General features: G+C 40.2%; 1 protein-coding gene across 1 annotated transcript in view; it reads right to left on the bottom strand.

Moving 5' to 3' along the window:
* OSBPL8 (oxysterol binding protein like 8) overlaps nucleotides 1-14,790 on the bottom strand; it is a 3,324,100-nt gene that overhangs the window by 2,578,073 nt on the left and 731,237 nt on the right. The gene's annotated exons all lie outside the window — the stretch shown is intronic.

Consider the following 14,790-nt stretch of genomic DNA (forward strand, 5'->3'; position numbering starts at 1 on the left):
ATAAGCTACATAGTAAGCAGTTTTTTATTGCATTTACATATTTATACATTCTATTTATACATTCTACTTATGGTATAAACCCTGAAGGATGTAATCATTCAATTTATTTAGCTTGTTCTTAGTGCAACTTCTATGGCTGAAGTGTTCTACTGGTAATGAAGAGCTTGTCTCTTTAACTCACCAATTTGGATAAGGACACTGTTCAAAATGCCTGTAATGGAAGTAAAAATGTACCCATTGGTACTAGGGACATTATAACAGCTCCATTGACATTCCAAATGCCCAACCCCACCATACCAGAGGTTCGGTCACGGAAGGGGAAGGAGAAGTTAACAAGCGGGCAACCAGACTCAATCTGAGAGACACCAGCGTGGAGGATAACCATTTAAATATTTCTTTGGACGCTGAATGCACTTTTGATTTTAGTCTGTTCCATCTGGATGACGAGTCGCAAAGACTAGGAGCTAAACCTAAAAGAAAGGAAGTGTTGATAACATATTCCTCTGTGGCCCAGCGTGTTGGGTCACATAAAGGTACTGTTTCTTATAATAATCATAGGAAAACAGGGTCGACTCCTAGAACTTCGCAATATGTTCAGAAAAAGAAAAGTGGTTATGTTGTGAATGACAAAAGTTTTAAACATTATAATGTTAATAATTTTATTCATGAAGATGTTGTATTTACAAAGTATGATCATTGTGCTGATTGTATTAAAACCCCGACTAGATTTGATGAGGGTAGTGTTAAGCAAAAAATTTATGCTTTAGGGAAAAGGCTTTTACAAGCCAAAAGTATTAAAATTGACAACTCTTACCTAATACAGTGCATAGAGTTGGGTATTATTCCAAAGGGGTTAAGATTCTTTAAACTACCGTTAGGGTTGGAATATACAGACAATGTGGTGCAAGATTTTAACAAACTGTTTGACCAGTTTGGTACATTATACATAGAAAAGTTAATAACATGTAATGAAGAAAAACTGGTACACCTTTCAAATGAAATAGATAAGCTTAATGAAGAAATTTTGAGTGATGAACAATTCAATTCATGGAGCGATTTATATCACAAACAATTTAGTGCTGTGGAATATAAAGTGAACACTATAGTTAATAGAAAGAAAGGCAAAATTGAAAGAGATATAACGGCTTATAAACAGCAGAGGGCGTATGTGTGGCCTCACAATAAGAGCTATGTGAGTCAATTTAGTACAAGACAGGAGGCACACAGAAGGGAAAGAAATGATACATGGAGGTTAGAGGGGGAACAAAATTTTCAGGGGGGAAGATTTCACCCTGCTCCGAAAAAATACAGGACAAGATACTAATTTCTGGTTCCCATGTGGGGCTAGGTAGGTTTGAATCTAGTGTTCCACCACTTCAACTTCAATCTCCAGATTCCCACAACCATTCCTCCTGTCCCATTACCACTAAAGGTCTACTTGTCGCCACACACACCTATAAAGGCCTGCAGGTTTACAACTACACTGATTTTGTTATTACAGAAGAATTTTGTTCCTTATTCTGCAAGGGCATGAAATTTATTCCCACTTCCAAGTTCAATATTTTCGATACTATTAAGGAGATCAAACTTCTCACAAGGAGAATGAACCTGGCCTTTCACTTTAAGGACAATAACCACGAACAGCATGAAGAAGGTCATCAGTCCAGACTCAAAAGAAAGAGCACTTATGTTCCAGGATACAATCCTATGGTTGCTCAATATGAAAAGATGGTAGCAAGTGATATATATTGGCATTCGAAAAACATCAGGAAGCACGAATCACAATCATCTGATTATTCACTGGACAACCTTACAGTGGCAGAAAGAGAGTGCTTGAATACCGTTATAGGCAACAAAGATTTAAGGATCATGAAACCGGACAAAGGTGGAGGGATTGTGGTTTTTAGCACTGTCGACTATCATCAGGAAATTTTGAACATCCTTCATGAATCCGGAAACTATGAAGAAGTGTCCCTCAACCAGGTCAATATAGGCTATCAACACATTGACCTAGCCATCGAAGCCTTTTTACTAGACAATAGGATCACGAATGATACTTATGAGTTCATGAGAAATGAATTTCCCAAGATGGCTACAATCATAGGTATTCCGAAGATACACAAGAATGTAAATAGACCCCCCTTTAGACCCATCATTTCTGGGTCTAAGTCCAAAACATACAACATTGGAGTGACCATTGATTCTTGGACTAAGCAGGTATACCACAATGCTGATCATCTCATCAAGGATTCTTGGAGTTTTTTGAGTAGGCTCACTCCCCTGATTTGGCACCAAGGCCAAATTTTCATTACCATCGATGTCATCGACCTTTTCTCCTGTATCCCGAAGGAGAAGGGCCTTGATCTCTTTTTTGATGGTCTAAAGAGATTTTCAGGGTTGAGTTATGAGAAAATTAATTTGCTGGTCGACATGATGAGATTGGTCCTGGAACACAATTATCTGAAATTCCAAGGGGAAGTATTTAGACAAAGTAGAGGAGTTGCCATGGGGGCCTCATGTGCCCCGATCTTCGCCAATGTAGTAATGCTCGAATGGGAATCCTTGTTTGTATTCCCAAGTATTTATTATAAGCATGTTTCTTACTACAGTAGATATTTGGACGATCTATTTGTCTTATGGAAAGGACCAGCCAGTTTGATACCAGAATTTATTGACTATCTAAACAATACAACTCAATTTTTAAAATTCACTTATAATGTGGAGTCTCAGGGTATAGCATATTTGGATACATATATTTCCACCACGGAGAGTGGATTTCAATCTCAAATTTATAGGAAAAAAACATTTTCGAATGACTACCTGTATTACAACAGTTGTCACCCTCCACATATATTCAAAAATATCTTTAAAGGTCAGTGCATTCGAGCTGCACGTATGAGCTCGACCAGGGATATTATGGAGAGAGAACTCAATATGATATCTGAAATGTTTTCCAATAGGGGTTATCCTAATAATTTATTAAAACCAATACTAACCTATATCATGAAGGAATGGGGGAACAAATACCCACCCTTATTGGGCAAACCTTTCATTTCACAAGAAAAGAAGAGAGTTCAAGAAGGTTGTTATTGTGTCCTTACTTATAGTCCATATGTGAATACCCTTAAGGAGATACTCTTAAAACACTGGAACCTTTTTAATATATCAGATGACTTTATTAGTCCCCAAGTTTGTGTATAAAACTTCTTTTAATATTAAAAGGTTATTGGAAAAGCCACAGGAGAAACACAGGGAAGCCATAATGCTAAGACACACCACAAAATGTGGATCTTGCAAACAGTGCAGACTAATCAATACCAGTAAGGTAGTGAAATTAAATAACATCACGCATAACATCCTGCACAGTAAAGGTGGCAACTGTAATACATCTAGATTAGTTTATGTTGCCACCTGCGAGAGATGTGATGCATTTTATATAGGCAAAACAGAAAGGAGATTCAAGACTCGCATCTATGAACATACATATAGGATGAAAAAGAAGGACCCCAACAATGCATTAAGCAGGCATATTATCGACAGGGGAAGCGAGCATTCCTTTTTGTTTAGCATCATAGATCATATTGATACAACAACTGCAGGGGGAAATTGGAAATGTTATTTATCTCTCCTGGAAAGTAAATGGCAAATGATTTGTGATGCAACCACCAAACCTGGCCTCAATGATCACATAAGCATTAAACCCTTCCTTATATTTGACAGTTAATGTTGTGATCTCAATATCAGCGATTTATTAGTTATTAGCCTTTATTTATTATTGTCCACTTATGTAGAATAGTAATTATTATTATGATTAAGTATTTATTCTATATTCTACAATTGAGATGTGACCAGTTATGTAGATCAGGACGATGTATGTGTGTACTTTTTTATGTATACATTTTTTATTGTGTGATATTTTTATTATGGGACATTTTTATTTTGATATTTTGATATTTTGATATATTGATATATTGATTGTCCTATTACTGCATCACTGTTTTGTCACTATTGAATGTACATTGACCCATGCACTGACTGTTTTGTTGGGTGGTTTCGCCATCTTTTGAGGCATTTTAGCCCTTGTGTATATATATTTTTTAGCACATTCATTCTTGTGTATATATTTTTGTGTATACACTTTTATTTACATATACAACATCATGAATTTTTTATTTTTTATTCATTCATATCGACATACACTTATTTCTATAAAGTCATTGCATATGACTTTTTATAATATTGCACCCTATTCTTATATATTATATATTATTTATATGAGTTAGTAATATTAGCCACACTTTTATTAGTTATCAGTCTTAGTTTATTTTTTTAAATAAGCTACATAGTAAGCAGTTTTTTATTGCATTTACATATTTATACATTCTATTTATACATTCTACTTATGGTATAAACCCTGAAGGATGTACAAATTGAGTGAATTCAATCATTCAATTTATTTATTTTTGCGCCAAATTGGATATTTAAGAACTCTTTTTGGGAGTTTCTTTGTTCTGATGAAATCTGCTTTGCAGATGAAAGCGCTCAACCGTATGTGTATTGTGTTCTGTTACTCAGTACAGCATTGTTCTTGTGGAGAGGATCATCAATAAAGCTGTTAAAGATAGACAACTTAACATCTGCAGATACCATGAAACCTAAAATCTTGATATATATTCCCTGGCAGTTGATAAAGTCTGGATGTAGAACATTAGACACTGTTCTTTGTAGAATCTACTTAGTCTTGTGGAAGGAAAGAATCAGAACTGTATCAAGAAGACATTCTAGAATCACCGTCTTGATAGAATGATAGAGGATTTCTCTAGGTTCACTTCAAATCCCAGATTAGGAAAAATGACACTCTATCCAAGAAAGACATTCCTGACAGCTCCTGAAACAGTCTGTCTAAACCAGTAAATTGTCAAAATATGGAAAGATGCAAATGCTTTGTAACCTGCAGTGATCTATTACAGGTTCTATGCACTTTGTAAACAGTCTTGAAGTTGGTGATAACCCAAAGAGTAAAACAGAAAATTGAACATGTAAACCAGACAAAGAAAATCTTTAAAAATGCCTAACATCTTAACTGGAATGTAATAAGGATCTTTTAAATATAGTTACTAGAATAAGTAGAGCTGCGTAAATACTACTTAACCTGTAACAGTAGATGCCTGCAGAAATCTACACTGGCAGCTTTCCAGAGCACAGAATTACCTCCTCTAGGGTTGTCACCTATCCATTTTTTTTATTATTATTATATATATATATACTTCAGCGGTGGTGCAGCGGTAGCATTGTTGCCTCACAGCAAGAGGTTCTCCCGATCGATTCTCGGCTTGGGTTGGGAGTGCCTTCTGAGTGGAGTCTGCATGTCCTCCCCGCAGTCGAGTGGGCGTTCGAAAGACATGCGTTGAATGGGTGTGCCTTAGTTGAAGGTTGGGCGTCGGGCTGGCAACTCGACACCATAAAAAAAAACTGCCAATTATTAGCGGACCGGAATTCCGCTGTGGCGACCCCTAACTGGGAAAAGCCAAAAGACAAACAACAACAACATATACAGACTATCTTGCAATTAAACAAAAAGTCTGGTAGTCCTGAAAACACTGTAAAAACTCTGGTATTGGGTTTTGCGATACTTTCAAAAACCAGGAAAAGGGGTTGTTCCTCTTCCCCGATGTACAAGTGACATCATGAAATGGGCGGAAAGTGGTTGAGGGGTGTGGCTTTAGTCCAGTTTTGGCCACATAGAAAGGTGGCAACCTTACCCTCATCTGAATCGCTGACAGGGAAAAAGCTAAGCCCTCCCATCAGGGGAAGCATAACCGCTATCACAAGAAGTCAGTTGTTCAGGCTTTTTTTGCTAAGTAGGAGAACCAAGAAGAAACAGAAGCAAGAACTTGCTGTAACCAACCAATTCATCACCAAAAAACAACAACACAACAAGCCTGGATACCATCAAACTATATATACATGATAAGGGGGATGGTGGTGGTGGTGGGGTGTTGCCACAAAGGCAGTTAGGAATTCGAACATCTACTGTTACAGGTAAGTAGGACTTATGCAACTGTACTATGTTCATCATTCACACCGTCTCAGTGGCATATGGGTAGATTCCCAATGCTTACTCTACCTAGGAGGAGAAAGTTTAAGGATTGAGGAGCCCCTGGGGAATGGCCTAGCAAAGCCTGCCCTGGAACTGGAGATAGAATCCAGGTTGTAGTGCTTTCTAAACAGGACTAAAATGCTTCAGGGTCCACCTGTTTCCAATATGCCACCAAAGAGGATAAGGCTCTGGTGGAATATGCCTTAACCTTGGCCTGGCGTAGATTTACCACAGTGGAAGCAACAAAAAAGAGAGCAGAGAACAACCAACAAGCAATCATTTCCTTAGAGAATGGCTGCCCTTTCTTAGCCCTAGAATAGGAAATAAATACATCTTAAGATTTCCTAAATGGCTTAGTTTTGTTAAGGTGAGCTGCCTGTGCACATCCAGTGTATGCAGAATATTCTTGCCCTTGTTTTTAGGTTACAAAAAGAAAACTAGAAGATTGGTGGCTTGAGTCAAGGTAAATTCGGCAACAACTTTTGGCATGAAAGATGGATTATTATCAAAAACAACCCTGTCCTTGTGGAAAATCAGATAAAGTTGGCCCACTGTGACAGCTTGCAATTCAGATTTACCCTGCAGATGTCAGAGCAATAAGAAAAACAATTTTCCAAGTGATGTACTTTAAATCAGACTAAAAGGCTGACTCAGAAGGAAATATGTTCAATGTTTTAAGAACAAAGTTGAGAGATCTCAAGGCAGAGGAATTTGTTTTCAAAGGGGCTTTCAAGTGCAACACTCCTTTAATAAACCATTGACCACAAAAAGAGATGAAAGAGGGGGGATCCATGGGCAGACAAGCTGAGCTGTCTGCAAGATAAACCCAGATAGATATACAAAATAAGCCATTGTTGAGTATCCCACATAAATATTTAAAAACCAGAGGAGTAAACACCATATCATGTGTTCTGTTATTGGTCAGGCACCACCTACAAAACCTCCTCCACTTGTAAACATAAGATTTTCTGGTTGCAGGTTTTCTTGCCTCCTTCAATGCTTGCTGCACATCCCCTGGAGAACAAGTCCCTAAAAGGTATCAAAATAGATTCATCCAAGCTGTCAGTTGCAATTGCTCTACACTGGGGTGCACCAGTCATCCCTGACACTGAGTGTGAGGAAGCTTGTAGTAATTGCCCTTGGCCAATTACATTAAAAGGAAGAATACATTTTGCCTGGGGCAAAAGGAGGTCACCACAATGATCTTTGGTAATTCTTCTGAATCTTCAGAATTACCTTGAGTATCAGTGGAAAGGGTGGAAATGCATAAAGGAACATTCTCATCCAAGGGAATGAGAACATGTTTGCCCTCTAAGCATGGCTGCAAGGATGTCACAAAAATAATTTTTCCAATTATCTGTTCTGAAAGGAGGTGAACAGATCTATTTGAGGTATTCCCCCATCAGGCCCAAATCCTGGCAGACTTCTGTCCTGAGTTTTCATTCAGAAGTGTCTTCCAAAATCTGCTTAGTCTGTCTGCCACGATGTTTAGCTCTTGACAGAATACAGGAGGCCTGAAGCATCAGAGAATGTTGTAAGGCTAGCTCCCTGGCCACCACTGCCAACCGACAAAGAGGGTATGAACTTGTACCCCCCCCCCTTGTTTGTTCAGGAACCACATGGGGCATTGTTTGTGACTGCTAAAAGGAGACCTGGAGACTATAAGCGGTGAAGAACTCTATGGCCTGAATCACTGCAAACTTTTCTTTGACATTTATGTGATCGGTTGTGACCAAAAGACCCCATGTATCTTTTACTAGTACTCCCCTGGATACTGCTCCCCATGCAAAATCTGACAAATCTGTCTAGACTGCCTAAACTGGAGTCTAGAGAGAAGGGCAGATCTGGACTGACAGACACCTGATCCCTCCACCGAAGTAACTCCCATTTAACAAATTCTAGCACTGGTACCTGAAACTCTAAGGGATGCAGGTGCTGGGACCAACAATTTCTAAATATCACTGAATCTTTCTCATATGTAATCTGACCAGTGATATCATGAGGATCACTGATGCCATGAGGGCTAGAATTTTGAGAAACTATTGTGGGTGCAGCTTCTTGGAGAGAAATCACTGAAAATGTTCTGACAAGTCAGAAAGTACATTTGTGTCCCACTTACAATAATTGTAGATGTTCGAGTAAATCAATGTTGCAGAACTAATCATTTGGGTCTTCCTGCCATGCGGAAGCCTGTGACCAGTCTGATTTCCAGAGTCTTAGCATCATCCTAAGCTGATGGATGCTCAGTGACATCAGGGTGCAAGAACGGTGTCTGTTGGTATCATTTTTAGGTCTTTTTAAGCCAAGAAAAACAGTTTAATGCCTGAGGACAGCACAACCTCCCCAGCTATCTGGTTTTGGTTGCAAATGTAAAGGAGGAGAGAGTAAGAAGTTGGGATGAGCCAAAGGGATTACATGTATAAATAGCAACAGAGATGGCCCCTACATAGCTGAGGGGTAGAAGGGTGGGAATATGCATTGCAACACTGATCTTCTCAAACATCTACAATTATGGTAAGTGGGACCATTGCACTATGTTCTTCATAGTTAATGTTGCAGTACTAATCACTGGGAAAATTTTCAAAGCTACTCTGAGGGAGGAGGAGATTATTACAGGTTTAGGAAATAATACTTTGTAGGACTGGACCTGTCCTAAGTTGTAGTTTTTAGTAAAGATGTGTAGAGGATTTCAGGTAGCTGCCTCTAGGATGGCTTGAGTGAGAACTTCTTTGAGGAAAGAAGTGGCAGTTGCCCCAAGTCTGGGGAAGCAGAGGCTTCCTATGCTGAATTTAACAGAACCTGATGCCATTTGCAATCCATTTAGAGATGGCTTGTTTTGAGACAGGCTTGCCCTGTTTTTTTTTCTACAAAGGATACCAACAATTGGTCTGCCCTGTCCGTACTTTTTCTGTCCAAGTAGAACCTGATTTGTCTGTGGACATCCAGTGAATAGAGGAGTGTTAGCTCTTTATTCTGCAGGTTTGGAAAGAACTCTGGCAGATGGATAGCCTGGTTAAGGCTGAGTTCTGAAACTACCTTTGGCATGACTGATGGGTTTGTTATGAGGGTTACCCTGTCCCTGTGTCTACACGACAGCCTTTCACTGTCTTCCACAGGTGGCAGTGAAAGTCAGCTGAAGTGACGGCTATAAGGAAGGTGGTCTTCCAGGTGAGCATCTTGAGAGGCGCAGTAAACATCCAGCTCAAAGGGTGGCACGGTTAGTTTTTCCAGTACATAACTTAGATACTATGTTGGAATGGAGTCCCTTCTGGAAAGTCTTAAGTGAATTACCCCTTTTAGAAACAGTTTCATGTAAGGGTAAAAGAAGTGTGGCAGGGTTATCTGCAAGTAATCTGAGCTAGAAGAAGCTGGAATAAGAAAGGTCCTTTTCAAACAAGTGTGAAAGGCAAAGTAGTACTGAACTGATGTCTGCTTGAGCTGGGATAACGTTTAGGCCGTGACACCAGGTGGAAAATCTCTTCCATTTTGCCACGTATGATTTTCTGGTGTTTGGCCTTCTTGCCTCATTTGAAACAGATAGCACCTTTTTTTTGGGTAAGGCATTAAGGTGGGTGTCATGACTCAATCCTCCACGCAGCTAGATTGGAAAACACCAAGTTGGGGTGAAGACTGATCCTCTAATTCGGCTGAGAAGGTCCATGCCCTTTGGAAACATGCAAAACCTCCCCTCGTTGAGGGTGAGGAGGAGAGAGAGTCAATGTTATCTGAGCCAGAAGGGGGCTACCAGTATCATGTTGGGTCTTTCGGTCCTGAACTTTGTACATACACTCATAATCAAGGGTAAGGCGGGAAAAGCATACAAAAAACGAGTCCACGGGAAGGAGAAAGAAACTATTTTTCATTTTCCTATCCACTGTGTTCTCCAGCAGAATCTCATAAGTTGTTTGCTGAGGAGAGAGGCAAAAATGTCTATAAAGGTGATCCCCCATAGAGTAGTGAGATCCAGGAAGACTCCCCTTTCCCACATCTATTTGTTTAGATCTATTAGGTCCCTGCTCAGGGAGTCTGCTAGAAACTGCTGTAGCCTGTGATGTACGATGATATGAGGGTAAGCCTCAAGTCTTGGGCTAACAACCAGATCATTCTGGTAAGGCTGCACAGTGGGTAAAATAAGGTCTCTCCTTGTTTATGTGCCATATGATTGTGGCACTGTCTGCCCAGATTTACAGAGTTCTTGGGTATAAATTCTGATAGAAAGCTTTTATGGCATGGAAGACTGCTAGCATTTCCTTTAGACTGAGGGGCAATTTCCTTTACTGTGGGAACCAAATACCCTGCACCCACACCAAGCCTAAGTGGGCTCCGCTAGCTGCGTCTGCTAGATTGAGTCTATCAGAGTTTTCATAAACAGGATTCTTGTTTGGGGTGTCACCTGAGACTTTTGTATATTTAACAAGGTCCACCTTTTGCAAGCAATCTGCAGAGGAGTGGATGGCATCCATGGCCTCTGAGGTGGATCTTCTTTAGAAGAGACATTCATCTAGATAAGGATAGATGCATATCCCCAGCATTCTGCAGTGTGCTATCAGGGGAGGCAGACAATTTATAAAAACTCTTGGGTCAGTAGACAGACCAAATGGTAAAGCATAAAATTAGAAGTGGAAGCCTGATGTTATGAATTATAGGTATTTTCTGCGACTGATTGCTTTAGGAACATGAAGGTAAGCATCCTTTAGGCCAACAATGACCATGGAAGCTTTCTGAAAAATCATTGGTAGCAGCTTTTGCAATATAAGCGTCTTGAATTTTGAAAAGTAGAGGAATTTGTTTGGCTTTGAAAGAACCAAGATAGGTCTTTTCTTGGGACCAAGAAGATCCCTGATTAAAAGCCTTTCTCGCCTTGACCTAGGGGTACTGGCTGTATGGACCCTTACTGAAGTAAACCTTTGATAACTGGGAGTAAGAGGTTTTCTTGCTTTCTTTGAAGGTCTTGGTATATCCAAGAAGACGGGGGTCCCTGAATTAGATATAGTATCCATTTTCTACAATGCTGAGGACCTACTGATACCCTGTAATGGTCTTCCACTGGCTTAAGAAAAGGGATAGTATTCTTGCCAGGTGTCCAGGAGAAAGGGAGGGAGGGGCAGCACATAATCAGAGCTGTTCTTTGTGTTGAGAGTGCTCTTTGGTGGCACTTGATCTCTGTGGCTGTTCTGTTTGCTGCCTTCTGGACTGCCTTGGTCTTTTTCCACAGGGGAGGCCTCCCCTTGTCTTATACGGGTGAAAAAGGCCAAGATTTGGAGGGGTATCTCCTACTGTATCTCGAGGTTGGGGACAAGTAGAATTATTTGACAGTTTTAAACTCTTTGCATTTTTTGTCTAGTTTCTCAAAGACTCATTCGGTTGGAAGTCCTAACAGGACCACTTTATCTAGTGAGGCACCCAACAACTCTGTTTTCTTGGTCTGACAGTGGCTGAGTTTTGACCCATGCATATCTGAAGATAACCGAACCTGTGGCAGCTGCTTTACAAGAAGCATACAAGGCATCATAGACACATTTCAAGGAGCATCTGAATACTATAACGCTTCTCTAGCTATATCCTGCACCTCCTTGTGCAAGATTTTATCATCCAAGGAATCAAGTTGTGCTATCATTTTTATCTTGAAGATATTATCAAGCATTTTATCAAATGGATTTGACAATTTAAAGCTCTCATCCCTGGGGTTGCAGAGGTATAACTTTTCTTGCTAAACCTATCCATCAGTCTTGCTCTCCCTATCATTAGGTAGAGGATGCCTGGATGGTCCTTTGGGAATCCATTTAGTAGCTTCACTGGAGACCACAAAGGGAAAAGCATTAGGAATTTTGTACCAATGTTTTTGGGAGTCAAGCACTCTGTAAAACTAGTCTGGTCTCCCAGGTGCAGGTGATATGGAGTCAGGGTGTAGAGCTATGTCCTGAAAATCATCATCTAGTACAATGTGTACTGCAGGAATAGCCAACAGTCTAGGAGAAGATAAGCTTAATAAATCCCTGCAATGTGTCTGTGCCTGAGAGAACTGCTTACTTTCCCAATTAAAAGCTTCCTTCATTTTGGTTATTAAGTACCCAAAGGAAAGGTCTTTGGGTGGGGAGGATGATGAGACAGTATTATCCAAGTCTGAGTCAGGGTAGGTTTGGGGTTGCTAATGACCAAAATAAGACCACTCTTCCTCATCCTCAGAGGATGAAGAGTCTTTCTTCTTTGAAGGCTATTTCCCTTGTTCTTTTAGTTGGACTTAGAGAAGCCTCAGAAGAAGGTTGTGAGGATCCTCTGTATTTAATGAATGCCATGAATTCCTGTGCTACCTTGACCAGATCCTGGACTTCGGACTGAGATGCAGAGGCCAAGGAGGGAAGCAGGTTTTGGTTTAGCAGATTAACAAGCATGGCCAAGAGATGCTGTTCATCCAATCAAAACCTCTACGAACATCAGTAGTTAGGGGAGACCTAAGGTGTCCCTCTGGAATCACTTCTCAGACGTCAGAAGCCAATATCTACATAATGGAGTCAAACTTGATTGACATGCGAGTGATGTTGGTAGTCATGGGTAGGCTAGGGATTGTGGTGGCTTCCTGAGGGGTCCTGCCAAAGGGTTCCGGACTAGGGGTCATTAGTCCTGGTGGCTGCAAATGTGCCTCACCAAGGTCTTTTGTCAATTTAAGAGCTGATGCAGTAGTTTTGTTTCTGCAGGCTTGGAATCCCTAGATTTTTTTTATCTTTTTGGGTTGTTTTGGGATCACACCAGTAGCTGCAGGAGAGGATGAAACACAATCAAGGAAGACGATGTCAAGGAAGACGATGACAAGAACTCCATATGAGCTGCTAGTATCTTGCCCCACTGTTTAAGGGTTTTTGCATGAAGCATAGCACAATCAGAACAGCTAGAGATGTGCTGAGGCCCCAAGCAAAACAAGTGAAAATCTTCCCCACAGGACAAACAGTTATTAACTTTTTTGAACATTAATTAGGGATGTAATTTCCCCAAAGGGGTACTTATCTGTATGGAAGGAGAGGATCTCTGGAAAAACGAGCTGACCAAGGGGCTGTGAGTGTATAAAACACACATGAAGTGCATTGGACTGCATGGCTAGAAAGAACTAAACATGGTGCCAACGGACAACTTTCTTATACCCTGATGTCCGGATGTGGATCACTCAGGATCCGTTGACAATCAGGCCAATCGCGGGCTTCTGCATGTCAGGAAGACCCAAAGATTAGTACTGCAACACTGACTATGAAGAAAATCATTGTCTTCTGGTAGAAAGGCCATTCTTTTTTCTATGTCTATCGCATAGCCCTAGAAGACAATTATTTGCAAGGGTGGGGGACAGGACTTTTGTAGGTTCAACTTGAAGCCTAGGTGAGCTAGAATGGTCAAGACCTTGCATAATGATTCTAAACACCTGGAAGCAGACTCTGCACAGATCAGCACGTCATCTAAATAAGGGAAAATATGGATGCCATAGGTCAAGCAGAAAGCAATCAATGGAGCAAGACACTTCGTGAAGCAACCACTGGAGCAAAGCAATCCATGAAGCAAATACTGGAACACGGCAGTTTGTGAATACTCAAGGTGCCATAGATAGTCCAAAGGGTAACGCAGAAAACTGATAATGTGAATCACACAGCAAATCTCAGATACTTCTAGAAGTTGTGAGCACCTGGAATATGACGATAAGCATATTTCAGAGCTGAAGTCACCATGAACCAGTGGTCTACAAGAAGGGGCAGAACTGTCTGCAGGGGGAGCATTTTGAATTTGGGTACTTTCAGAAAGGTAGTTAGAGAAAACATATCTAACTTTAGTCCTTATGATAGCTCCTTTTTGGGTGCCAAAAAAGTTTCAGGAGTAAAATCCAGTTCCTTTTTGTGGTGCAGTAACTGATTCTACAGCCCTTTACAACACATGAAGGAGTACCGGAGAGAACAGATGTATCTGGACTGGCAGGTGTAGTGGGAGTCTCCTGAAAGGAGGACATTTTCTGTCTATGACCAAGTGTATACTCTCTGAATTAATCCCTTGTTAGGTGGATAATTTTGTTAGTTTTGCCTTCTGACATTGGATGCCTTGTTAGAATAGCACCTGGGAATATGAAACATTCTAGATACCCTCATGCATCAATTTGCCACACTCATCCCATTGTTTGAAAAGCTGTGTAACAGGACTAAATACAAATTCAGAACTTAAAAGAGCAATCAAAATCTCATTTGTTTAAATCCTTGAAAAAGTCAGGCTATGTAACCAAGCATACGTTCTCAATACAACAGAAGCAGCTGTGTTTCTAGAAATTCTGTCCACACCTACTAAGACATTTTTCATAGCATGTTTCAAAACCCGAGTAACACTAAAAAAATGTCATTCATATAACACTTCTGTTTAGAAGGCAAAGAAGCAGCAAAGTCCACTAAAGTGTAACCACGTTGCAAAATAAACTTCTAAAATTCTAAATAAAATCTAAATAATTTAGAGTTCTAAAGACTAAATTACTAGACTGAGCCAAATCCCATCCGCAAGACTGTAACCACCTGCCAAGTCAGGGGAAAAACACCAGCCAAATAACACACTGACATTATTAAGGGCTGACGAAGAATAGCAATAATGGAACATATAAACTGCAAAATAACTAAAGGTGCAGCCACAAGAAAGTAAAACTAGAAATCTACATTATTACAGTTTAAAAATGG

The sequence above is a fragment of the Protopterus annectens genome, chromosome 11.part0 (genome assembly GCF_019279795.1).
Source record: "Protopterus annectens isolate FY-2018-M chromosome 11.part0, PAN1.0, whole genome shotgun sequence".
Lineage (NCBI taxonomy): Eukaryota > Metazoa > Chordata > Ceratodontiformes > Protopteridae > Protopterus > Protopterus annectens.